This window comes from Cryptomeria japonica, chromosome 8 (genome assembly GCF_030272615.1).
Source record: "Cryptomeria japonica chromosome 8, Sugi_1.0, whole genome shotgun sequence".
NCBI classification, from domain to species: domain Eukaryota; kingdom Viridiplantae; phylum Streptophyta; class Pinopsida; order Cupressales; family Cupressaceae; genus Cryptomeria; species Cryptomeria japonica.
In genome coordinates, this window is record NC_081412.1 from 586,302,347 (window position 1) to 586,315,983 (window position 13,637).

Below are 13,637 nucleotides of genomic sequence, written 5' to 3' on the forward strand. Positions count from 1 at the left end.
CAAGGATTAGCAACCCCTAATAGTTTATGGGCAAGAACCCAAAGGAGCTATAACCCCTGCATCGAGCAACAACCCTGTGATCTACAATGAATATCTTCAAGTACAAAATTAATTTCTATATTACAAATGTGTTCTGTAACCACTCATGAATAATCTCTCTACCGACTTCCCTTTTCCTTAGCTTTACTGGTAGTATCTTTTGTCTTTACTCAACCTCCTCTCTGTTGGTTCACACTTTGTCTCATTCACTACTACCTCGTTCTGTCTCTGCAACTGGTCACTGGTTCCCTGTTGTCTTTGTCTCTTCTATTTCACCCTAGTATCTGCTCACTTGTTGAATTAGGTTCTACCTGTTGTTCATCTGATAGACTTTGTACTTGACTACTAGTTACTTAGCTTGCTAGCTCAACCTTTCTCTGTCCTTTGCCTCTCGGATCTTCTCTGCAACACACTCACAACCCCTTCACTCCATGCTATCCTCTTGCTAGCTTGAACACTACCAACTCACTTCTGCACTTATTTTGTTTTGCACCTTGCCGGTAGCTTTTGACCTTAACGGTTAAGCCTCAACTAAACCCTTTTGCCGATTGTGTCTTCCTTACACACAGTCACTATGATCTTCTGCTATTTTCACTTGACTAGTCTACTCACATGCTCATTCCCTCCTTCTCAATCTCTGGAATTATCAAATCTCTCATTCTTCAGTTTGCACATATATAGCCAAGTTTCCCCACCAAAACTTGAGTTCAAATATTTTCGTGCTAGGTTTTCTTACACCACCTTTGAGGTGTATCAATTCAGCTCAAATCTTGTCTTAGAGATGAGAGTCTACACATCATTGACATTATCATGACTTCTAGTGAATTTTTACTAAACTTAGCTAGCTACTACCTTCCTAACAACCTGACATTTTGGTCAAGTCACCATAAATGATATCTCTTCTTTCTCCACCAAATCCAATATGCAACAAGGCATCCTTCATTGATCCTTGCATCACCAATCTTGATCTCAATCTATTATTCTTCTTTGAGCCAAAATCCACTGTTAGCAACCCGTGATTTATGTAGTCAACATTTAATGTTGACCAACGCCAACTACCTCACAGACACAAAACTTCACTGACCTCTACATGCTTGCCACTTTAACTCCACGTGGAATCTCTATTGGTATTATTCATCTTAGACCTCTATGTTGGGTCAGATGAGATCACTGACCAAACACTAAAAAAGGTGCACACGTACTAGTCATCTAACCCAACCAGTACACCTCACCTTTCTGGGTTAACCATCTTTTCATACAGTCTCCTGCACAATTAGTGCATCACATTTACTGGTCATCACTTTGTTGACCAATAATAGATATCCATGGTGAGTCATCATGTACCTTACCACCTTGTTATGAGCACTCCACTTTGCATCTTCACTCTTTGTTGCATACAAGTAACCACCTTTTTTATCAGTGAACCTATTTTTGCCTTCATATCAGTAATGTGCATGACATCTTCATGCCATCCATCTCCAACTGCTAGGCATATATGGAAACACCACTTTCCATCTACATCCCAATAACTCCATGCGTGCAATGATAGAGCCTTATCTTCATTTCACTTGTTCTCCTGTAAACCAGTTTGCCTAGGTGGCAAACTCATCATCTTAACTCTTCTTTGTCTGTCTCAGTAGCACATCATTTTTTACATGTTGATCTTGTGTTCATATCAGATCTCGACCTCTAGAGGCTTCCTCATCTTCCACTTTAGTGATTCAATGTAAGCATCCAATTACCTACCTTCGCTTATCATGACTATCATATCTCTGAGGGTGATAATGTATGCCATGTATTCTATGAGATAAACAAGGTATCACCACTTACTAGTGGCTGGAATATACAACTGCACTTCAACTACTAAACACTGGTGGAGGAGGATCTATGTGACCTATCAATAATGAGGATACATCTACAACTTGACATATGTCCTGGTACCTTTTTCCATATGTCTTTTTTGCTCAATGAAGTAGCACACTTTCTATCAACCTTCTCTTCATTTGGTGGGACACCTACTAGATGGCATCATACTAACAACATATCAACTATTCTTCCCATACCAGATGTCCTGCTATACTGGTAACATGGTATAATGATTGACATCAATGACAAGACAATTCAAACAATTTCCCCCTTTAGCATTGATGTCAACACATGTAGTATCCATTATACTACAAAATCTTTCTCCCCCTTTGATAATAATGGCAAAGGGTCTTGACAACTGGTATACTACAAGATCCCTCTCCCCCTTTTGTACTTCTTGCTTGTTCCCTTTTTACCACTTCTTTGCAACCTCTCAACTACCAACACTTGAATCAGAAAAATAACACCAATTTTTTATAACAGTCTAATATCGATGGCAGAAACAACCAATTATTTAAAAGTATGTCAATGAATACGACTCACCTGCTAGTGAAACTGCATTTTTCCCATTTTCTCAATTGGTCTTAAAAATCAAGTATTATTGTACTATAAGTGATACCAATTGAAGCCGACCATTGATACCGATTTGATATCAATAAAATATTCTTCCTCTATTGGGGTTTCTCCGACACCAATTTGGTTGACATATTCTCCCCCTGTGCATGTAACTCACATCTTTGTTCACATCTCCCTGTATAACAGTCCATGGTGTAGGAAGAATGACACTTGATCTCCTCTTGTGTCAAGCATATCAAATAGCAATCATAAGATATGACTATGAACTCCCCCTGAATCACATCTCTCTTATCTTGATTTTTCTGTCAAGTCCTAAACCGGTACCCCAAACTACACTTGTACTTGTGGAAGTGAGCATCTATACATGTTGATTGTCTTTCACTTCCATGACATCCATCCCATCTTTGTAACATGATCTTACCTGACCACAATGCCAAGTCACATTGACTTCATGTCAACACACACACCGGTTGACATCATGATGTCTCATACACATGGGGTCGGCAAGTGGTCCAACACATTGCAATTTAGGACTACTTCTAATATCATTAGAGACATAAGTTCATCTATCCAGGTCATTGGAGCCATTGCAACACAACTAGGACACATTGACTCATGTTCTACTATACCGGTTAATATCCATACCGGTAACACCCTTCACACACCAATTTACACTACCGATTCACTATCTTCACCTGAACACCTTATCCATTAGCCTCTATCTTCTTGTGTCACTTTTTTCTTATCCCAATTATAATATGAACATTACATTGACACAATTATGAGTGTTTAGTCAAGGCAGCAACCACACATAGACCTATCTCACTCTTTTTCTTTCTTACCGAAAGCAACCTGTCTTCTCCTTTGTCCTCGTCAACCATGGGGGTGAATGATCTGATCAATATTTAGCTCCCCCTTAGTCATGCATCTCCTTTAAGCTTTAGGAGATATCACTTGTGTATTGAAGGAAAAATGTTTGTTCATGCTCTTAACTTCCTACTTCTTCCTCCATACGTTATTAATCTCTTTCATTTCCTCATTTTCAACCCTTGGAGTGATGTTGACCTTCTTCTTATTGGACCTTGCTTTACCAAATTTTACAGCATGACCGGAAGCATTGTTGTAGTAGCATACAATATTCATGCCAATCAAATGATTGGGGGACCTTCTGACATATCGATTTCCTCTTCCTTTTCTGATTATGCCATTTTTTCCAACTACCGGTTTCAACTGAGTTCTTGATTTTGCAGGTGTGGTTCTCCTTTGGGCATAGCTGTTATGTCAGTGGCCATGTGCATGAATCATCTTCTTCCTGCACTCATTACTTCTATGGCCAGATCCATTGTAGTTATAACATATAAAATTTATATTTCTTGAAGCATCAAATGGACTTTGGTTAGCACAACTGGGGGTGAGCTTATGCACGTTTCTACATTCTAATGTTCTATGCCCAAATACATTACATCTTTTACAAACTGAATTTCTATTCCTAGGAAAAACACCTTTTCTATTCTTAGACATCATTTTGCATTCCTCTACCCTATGGCCATATCCTTTACAAGAAAAATAGTAATTGAAGAATGGAGAATTATTAGTTACAAATCCATTCTTCCAAACATGAGGTGATCTGACTGGTTTGGCTTCTTCACCCCTACTTCTCCGGGGTGCAGCATCTCTTTGTCTTCCATCGGTGGGGGATCTTTTAGGCTGCCTTCTTGTCTTCTTATTTCTGGTGAACCTATCTTTTCTCAGCTTTCTTTTTTCTTTAGGATCTACATTATTTCTTGTTGTTGCACTGGTCTTCATTTTTAGCCTCATGTCCTCACCAGTTGTAGTTAGGTCAACCTTCTTTCTTGGTGCACTTAAGACTATGAAGGTTTGAACCTTGTTATCTCCATTAGAGGAGACAAACTAAATGTCCTTGTGGGAGACATCAATTCTTGTGGAGCATTCATTGCCAACATATCCTAATCCTCTGGTATCTTTGGAGTGTTTTTGTATACTCAACATTTTTTCCAAGGCCTTAATACTACCATCATACTGGATCCTTACCTTGAGCTCATCTGGACACTTCTCAAGGTCTTTCTCGATGTTCTCCATTTCACCTTTTAGGTCCTGACATTCTTTGTCCTTTGTCTCCACTTCTAGCTATAGTTTCTCACATTTTCTCTACATAGCATCAAAGACAGATTTCAATTCACCAGTTATTTCTTTTGCCTCTTCTAGTTGAGATGGAAATATGTAGATATTATTATTTGATTCTTCAAGGCATGTTCTCAACTAGCCGCATTCTTCATGAATTGAATCTTTGTACCTTTTAAATTCATTTCTAATATTTTTCTGCTCTTCTAGTGCACTTACTAGTTCACATTCAAGGTCAACTTCGACTTCCTCTTCATTAACACTACCAAACACATCTTGCCGGTAGGAATGATCTGCATGATTACTCTCTGATGTAGGCCTCTTATTCTCTAACTCTTGAGCCATGAAGAGGTTATTTCCCTCTTTATTATTGCTGCTACTACTAACGGATATGCCTTCGTCATCTGTAGACACATGAGTTACATTTCTCATCTTGTTTCCACAAACTAGTTTTGTAGTGCAAGGTTCATTGCCATAATGTTTCTTCAATCTGTCCCATAGGATTTTTTCTAATCTGCATCTATTAGCTTGTGAAGAAATATCATTCGAGTATCTACAAAGTATATCCTTCATTACTATATCATTACACTCATATCTTCTTTCTACATCTGAATTGATGGGAGGATTATCTTTACTGGTGCAGCCATTTACTACTGACATCCATATATCAAACCCAAGGGAGGATAGGTAGACTTCCATCCTATGACTCCAAATAGAAAAGTTTGAACCATAAAAAATTGGAGTAGGGATTAATGCTAAACAAACCATTGTGTTCAAATACTAGAATCTACCCAAGCTTGAGAAAGCTTATCAATCAGGAACTTATGCTCTAATACCAATTGTTGAACACAATATGCCTTTGAGCGGTAGGGGTGAATCAGTGGTTTCCAATTCCAAACCTCTTAACGCTAAAAGGGATTTTCGGTTAACAATCCTAATGCCAAGTTAGCCTACCGGTAAGAGAAGGAAAGATATCACAAAGAAAGCATACACAAATGCACATCACATGACACCGATCACTAGTACGTTCAGGTCAAAATGTCGATAGCAAATCGTCAAAATCCCAACACAATTTCATCACACTACCGACAAAAAAATTCATCGAAAACTTTATGTCAAAAGTTTCGACTATCCTTGTGGTCGTCGCAATTCTGACATTACCTCCAACCTTTTCGACAACTACCATGGATGCTCATACCCTAAAAGAATACCATCGTGATCTCAGCCTATCATCGGAATTCTAACTCCAAAGGGTAAAATTCTGATAGAGGAGTGTCATCGGATGTACAACATCCTCGTCGGAATTTTACCCTTTGGAGTCAAAATTTTGACGACCTCCAGGAGAGTTTTGATGAGGATGCTATGCATCTGACAACACTCCTCTGTCAGAATTTTACCTTTTGGAGTCGTAATTCCGACGGTAGGCCAATTTTTCAGAAAATTTTTTTTATAGAAAAAGATTGACTTTGGTATCTCTCTTCTATCTCTCTTCTCTATCCCTCTCTACTATCTCTCTTCTCTCTCCCCTCTCTAGGTCTCTTTCTCCATCCCTCTCTTCTTCTCTCCCTCTCTACTTCTCTTTCTCTACCCTCTTAAGGGCATTATCTCTTCCTCTCACCCTCTCTCTCTCTCTCTCACCTCTATAGGTCTCACCTTCCATTCCTCCATCATTACCCATGTTGTCAAGTTGCAAGATATTTCCCAAAGTACTTGGTTGCTAGGGTTGATTTGCTTAAGTGTTAGAGTCAGAGTTAGATGAGACCTGCATGATTAAGCTGTATTAAGTGATCAAGTCACCAAGATCTCAATTGTAAACATGACTAGGTTCTAGGGTTTTAGGGTAGCATAGGTCAAGATTGAGGTATGGTGGTCAAGAATTACCTTCCAATGACAAAAGACATCCAAATGATGAAGAATGAAGGCGATGAACTCATAGAAGTTTGGAGGAGATAATTTGACTAAGTTAAAATTTTGTTTAAGTCATGGTCATGATACTAGCTTGCTCATCAAGAGCAATTTGTGTGAATGAACCCTAGAAATGTGCCCATGCTAGAGAAGCAAGAATTCCAATAAAACCTAAGGCAATGCTAGTAAGGGGTCAAAATTAAAGAATTAGGGTACAAAAAACAAAATTTGGCTAAGTCGAGATGTTGCTCAAGGATGACCTAAATCATGGAGTGTAAATCAATAATGAAACATGAGAATGGATAGGTCTTGACCCAAGCAACGTAAGTCCCCCTTGTGATTCCAGCAGATATCACATCACAATCATTGAGTCTATCTGCAATATAAAGTCAAGACCTGACTATTGGAATCTTGGAGTCATCCCATTTGATCACGTAGTTTAGCACTTGGGAGGATTTTGTTCAAGAGAGGATAGAATACTTAGTATTTTATTTTGTGTTGCATAGTGCATAAAAAACACATCAACAAAAACCATTGAAAGGTTTGGTTAAAGCCTTTGAATCACAATCTCTACGAGAAGCTATCAAGAGTGCCTAGAATTTGGAAACTTTAGTATCCAAGAACATAATTCATAAGGCACCACTTTAGAGCAACCAAAAAAGCCTATCAATGTAATATTTTATTTACCTTGGATATGTTTTATCCTAAGTGTGATATTCCACTATGAAAAAGCTTAATTAGGTAATATTTTTACTTAGGTAGAATAAGATAATGAGTTGCACATTCTCCTTCTTTGATTGAAATTCTACTTTTTCCTTGTCACAAATTTGGAAACTTGGATAAGCAATTTCTTTTTTTGGTTTTCTATCTCTTCATGATCCTCATGGATTTGGAATCTTGGAAGCTATATATTGTAGGTTTTTCCTCAATTAACCTATCAAATGAAACTATTGTGAGCTTTCATATCTTAACATACCAAGGACTTAAGTTTGGGGATGACAGGGGGATGAAAAAGGGGGTGGGGTGGGATGCAAATATATATATAACTTAAAAAATTAATTATAAAAGGATGTGTATAGAATAAGTATAACAACTGTAAATAAAACTTTGCCACACTATGTAAATTTTACAATAAACATTAAAAATATGTCAATGATTGCATTGAAATTTGAATATTAACAATGGTGGTAGAGTTTTGGAACTTTGGGAACAAACTAAGAATAAGTATAAGAATTGTAGATGAAACTTTGGCATACTAAGTGTTTAAACTAGTCAACATAAAAAAATTGGGGTCAATGTGTAGTGCCCCTTGTGGGGGGTTTGGGGTAGAGCCCCCATCAAGGTTAGGGGGCATTACCAAACCTTTAATACAGATGACATTTTCACAATAATTTCACCATTTTTGTTTAGAATTGGAGTTTCTAATTGCAGGCCATGGGAGACTCATAGGCATCCTCAAGATGGTCAAGAGACTCCTTGGAGTCCCTAGGACATCCCTAAGTGGTGCGGCAAGTGGATGTTTCCCCTAAGTATTGCATCCTGAAAAAATAGGGATTTTGGAGGGGGGGAAGGGGTCCCCATGTTTCAATGGTTTCAAAAGATTCTAAGTGTTTTTTTATCTTGTCATAACAAAATATACTCCTCTTGCATCCTTGGATGATTTGAAAATTGAAAACAATTTGACAAGAAAAAACTAACTTCTAATGTTTAGACTTAGTTTTCTTTTTTTATCCAAGTCACTACAACATTTCAATGATCAAAGTAGCTTTTTTTTGGTGGTTTCAAAGCATCCAAAAGGCTTGAGAAATTCAATATTATCTTTCATTCCACCAAAATTGGAGATCAAGAAGCATGCTCACAAACAAGGATTTGTTTGTAACTTAAGGCAATCGACTAGTTTTTGGGGCATTTTCGGGTCTAAAGAACCTACCTTTGTGTCAAAAAGGCCCATAAGACCCCATTTTCATCTAAAACTTGTCTCTTTTGGTCATAGAAGAATTTAAGGAAAAAAAAATCACACAACCAATGATATTCCTATACCATACATATTTGAGTTAAAATAAAAAAAAAAAATTGACAACGTTTGCAGACCATTGAACAATTTGGGAGATTGCTAATACATACACTCAATTTATAAAGTATGAATTTGATGTACTTACTCTTTCAGATGCCTATACAAAAGCATTTTGTAATTGCGAACTAAGATAAATTTCTATTTTTGGCAGTTTTCATCATGGATTATGGTATTAAATTCCGACATTCTATTGTCAAGATAAATTAAGAGAACCATTTGTACTCAAAACAAGGGATAGTGAAAAATTACATTATGTAGGATCTCCTACCCTATCTCATTGAATTCATTCCTACATCAAGTGACTATGAACAAAAGCGTAGGTATTTAACAACAATAACATGGTCCATGGACTAGTGATCCTCCTCTTGATACTCCAACTACAAATGAGAACATCTCTTATACATGTTGCTACTTCAGAATTAAAAGTTGCTTCTTCTAGAACTTTCCATGATTCTTTGCATTAGGATTATATGTCTTCTAGATTCACCCGGTGACTAGGACACATTCCTATCAAGCATCTTTACTTTTTTGAAAAGTAGACCACATTTCAGATCTAGATGACACCATAATGACTTTGATTTCCTCTTGCAAGATATTCCTCCATCATGTATTGCTTCATCGAAGTTCAAATTTTCTTCTTCAAGGGCTCTCAATGATTCTCTATATAGGATTCTTCGTGTCTATGAGATCCACTTCATTGGGAGGCCTACTTAAACATTTCACATCTATTTGTGGACTCTCACCTTTCAAATATTGATGAAACAATTGAGAATATTTGTCTTCTCATTGATGACAATGCCCATCGACTTACATCGTCTCCCATTGTAAATACACTTGTTTTATCCCCACCATATCATGCAACATGACACGTTCTATTTCACATTAATTAAGGTCTCACACTTCAATTATTGTAGTCCCTGAATCTTCTATGGAACAATCACAACTTAACATCAACATCAAGACACATGAGTCTCTTCAAAAACCATACATCTGAATTCCTTTCTACATTCCACTTGAATGGGAATTCAACAATTTGACAACTCAAGATTTCCATATTGTGAAAGGAAGGTGCATCATTTGTTGCAAATGAACCTACTACAATATTCACCATTCAACATTTTGCATTGCTTTTCTCTCTTCTTTGTGGAGCCACCAACTTTAGGGGATGGGGTGGGTCTATATTATCCTTCACATATGTCACTTGGGATGGAGTTTTGTCCTATGGATTTTCTAGTCTCTACTTCAAGAGGGTACACTCTCTTTATAATTTGGGGTTATTTCATATTTTACATCGATACCTAACCTTGTGACCCATTTCTTCTTACCTCAATTGCACTTAAGGGGGTGTGCCAATGTACCATTTTATTCACCAAGTGGATATGTTTATCCATAAGTATGATATTGCATTTGTTTGTTTAGTTTACTTAAGTAATTTCTTTTAACTTGAGATAATGACTTGTACATTATCCTTCTTTCATAGGATTATGTTTTTTTCCTTATCCTCAAAAATTTGGAAACTTGGATAAACAATTCCTTATCTTTTGGTTTTCAATCTCATCCTCATCTTCATCCTCATGGATTAAAAGTCTTGGATATTGAGTGAAGATATTGTGAAATTTTTCATTTTCTCTCTTATGAAATCAACTATGTTATGCTATTTTGATTTTATTATCATTTATATTTAACAATTTAAAAAATGTTATCACTTACATTAATTTCTAGGTTAATATTTATTTTGTAGATTCTAATAGAATTGAATACGATACCCAAACAATATCTAGTATGAACTAGTTAGTTACAGGCTAGGTTCCAAGTGTACTTGGTAACAAAAATTTTGAGCTTGTGTTTGTTTATGATTTAACGATTGATGCATCTAGCTTTGCTATGCATCTACTTTGAATATGATGAGAGGGTGATTTTGTCTAAGCCAAGAGACCCTGCTATCTAATATCACCCAAGAAAGATACTGATATTCTACCTTGGAAATATAAGCCTTTTGTAAGTATAATTCAATGAATTGTGAGAATAACTTAAAACGAAGTGAATTAAAATTTGATTGAGTTCCCCATTGTATTTTAACAAATCACCTAGGAAGATGTTTGTTCCTAACAATTTCCAATTCTCTTTCCAAAAGGATGAAAAAGAAGAGAAAGGAACTAATTAATGTTGGGACAGAATTTAGAAGACCTATGTTTTGTGTCTGAAAGCTACTAGCCTAGAGAGCATGGAAACAATCTGAAGTCATGGGAGAGAGTTTCAGTTCTATCTCCATAAAATATGTCCAGTACTCTTGTATTGAATATTTAAATCCTTCTAAGTTTAAATGTTCACGAGGAAACTCTAAAATTTTAATAAAATACATAAATGAAAACCAATTTTATTTTCGTCGGAATACTTCTGAAAATCACATCACCTTAGTAATTGAACTGTAACAATAAGATTGCATACAAAGTGCAGGTTTGCTATGAAACATGTTAAAAGGGTTAAATTGTTTCAATTAATACAAACACTAGAACTATTAAACAACAATAGCTTGTTGGTAATCAAGATTTTGGACTATACCCACATTTTACACCTTTTCATATAGTTACAAAGAACATAGAAAACATGTACGTGGAACTACAGATTCCAACATATGTAAAAATACAACAATCTAAATAATAATGGGAAGCATGTGGAGAATGGTTAAGACATGCATAAATAAAAGGAAAACAAAAATCTCTCAATGTGTATCACAAACAAATCAAGGAAAAAAACTTTTAGGCAGGGGACCAATATGATCATAAAAATTTCAAAACTTCCAAAGTATAGAGCATTTGAGATTTTACAGAGAATGCACTAATTCAACTTTATTATGATGAGGCATATTAAAAACTTTTGTAGTCACACCATGGTGTTGTTCATGTTGGCTCTGTTGGACCCTACAATTAAGATTCAATATACATACATTATTCAATAAGATTAACTGTGCAACATAATGAAATATTGAGAAGTGTGTTATCTTATTGAGCTTCGCTTTGTTTCAAGAATAGTTTAATATTCTCTACTTAATAGGGCCAACCACGTGAAGGTGGAATCTCATTTGGCCCCTCCCCCCCCCCTAACATAACTCTAAATTCCCCGTTAACATCTAACATTCATTCATTCTTTCATCCATTATTAAAATATAACATTCATTCATTATCACATAACGTTCATTAACACATAAAATTCATTAACTTTCATTAACATGCAACATTCATCAATAATTATCAACACATATCATTCATGAACATTCATTAGCACATAATTACATTCATTAACACATAAAAATCAGTCATTATCAAATAAGGTAGATTACAATCATTTCTTTCTTTGTTTTTTCTTTGAAGCTATGTAAAGTCTAAGTGAAGCATCGTCTTCTTCATCATTTCCCCCATCTTCGGATGTTCTGCCCTCTTCTCATGCTCTTGATGTATGTCTAGTCCTATACAAAGGACGAGGATGCTTAACCAAAGGGGGGTCCTCTCCAATAACAAAGAATTGGGTTAAATTCAAAACATTTTTTTATTATTGTTACAAGTATTTCATTAATTTAAAGAACACAACCATTACACTCTTTACCTGATGGGCCACATCATCTTCCACATCATTTTGTCTAGCCTCAACCTCGACATGCTAAACATCCTCTAGATCCTCTGGAGTTGAAATACGAAACGTTACATTAATCAATAAACCAATTGCAATTAAATTTGTTTAAAGGAATAACAGTGGTCCTCTTTACCTGATTGGGAAACATCACATTCCTGATGTTGTCTACCCGGATCATGCTCCACTTGGTCACCACCGACTACATGCTCTAAAATATTAACAATAAAGGTTACATTAATTACTACACTAATTTTCAATTTAATATGTTTAATTGTATTAATAATTACATAAAAAAAATTGAATAGCAAATGAATACCTCCACTACTAGGACGCACATCTAGACCTTCATGTATAGGTTCTGTTCCATGATTATCATGTTACATTCCAATGTCATGCACAATATTATCATTGCTTTCTTATTTAAAAAAAATATAGTCACTTTATGTTGAAACTTAACATCAAATAGATTATTGGTTAAGTATTCAATTTAAAATAATTTTCATTTAGCTTATTTACCATTGTGATAGATGCATCAGAATCTCATGTTTGCCCACTCAATTCTCATAGCTATTCAGTCACAGCTATATAGCCTTACTGGTAGCCAATTCTCTTGTCATCTTCTCTAGGTGCTCTATTGAATTCAGAGCCCTGCATTTTTGCTTAGTATTGTGAATTTTGCTTGTATTGTTTGATCAAAAAAAAATTGTTTACAATTTATAAATATTTTGATGTGATACTTAATTTACTAATTCTTACAATTCTTGCGACAAATTTCATATAACCACCAAAGCCGAGTTTGTGTTGCCCATGCTTTTCTTGTCTTTCCTTGGTTGCCTTTGACATGTCACTCAATCTATGCAAAATTTGAAATATGTTAGATTATATAAATATAATGAATAATTAGTACATATTCACATTCTTAATAGTATCACATACCTTCTTCTGGCATTTGGTGGTGTATTTCCTTTTTTCCTTTCAATTCTCTCCTTTGCATCCAAAATCAGGTCCTTCCACTCCCTCTCTAGAATCATGGGGGGATGCTCATACTTTACGTTCTTCTCTAAATGTGTCCTATATTGGTCCCTCACATACTTTAGATATGTGCCAACTTTTTCCAAGAGCTTAGTCTTGTCGAATGTGTCATTTCTAAACAACCCTACCTTATGGTTTGTGAGTTCATCTTTTAACTTTTTTTCTTGGTCATTCCACTTTTAAAGCAAAAACAAACCTGTTAGATTTAGAAAGAAACTGAAGCTACCTTTGATATAGTTCAAGAAATGGATAAAAGGAAAACTATTCTAGCAATGATATGAAATCAAAATAGTGGATAAGGGTTAGTTCATGTATGATGTTCCACCTTTTACGTATGGTGGGCCCAAATATCTGCAATGTAATGTCATTAAGA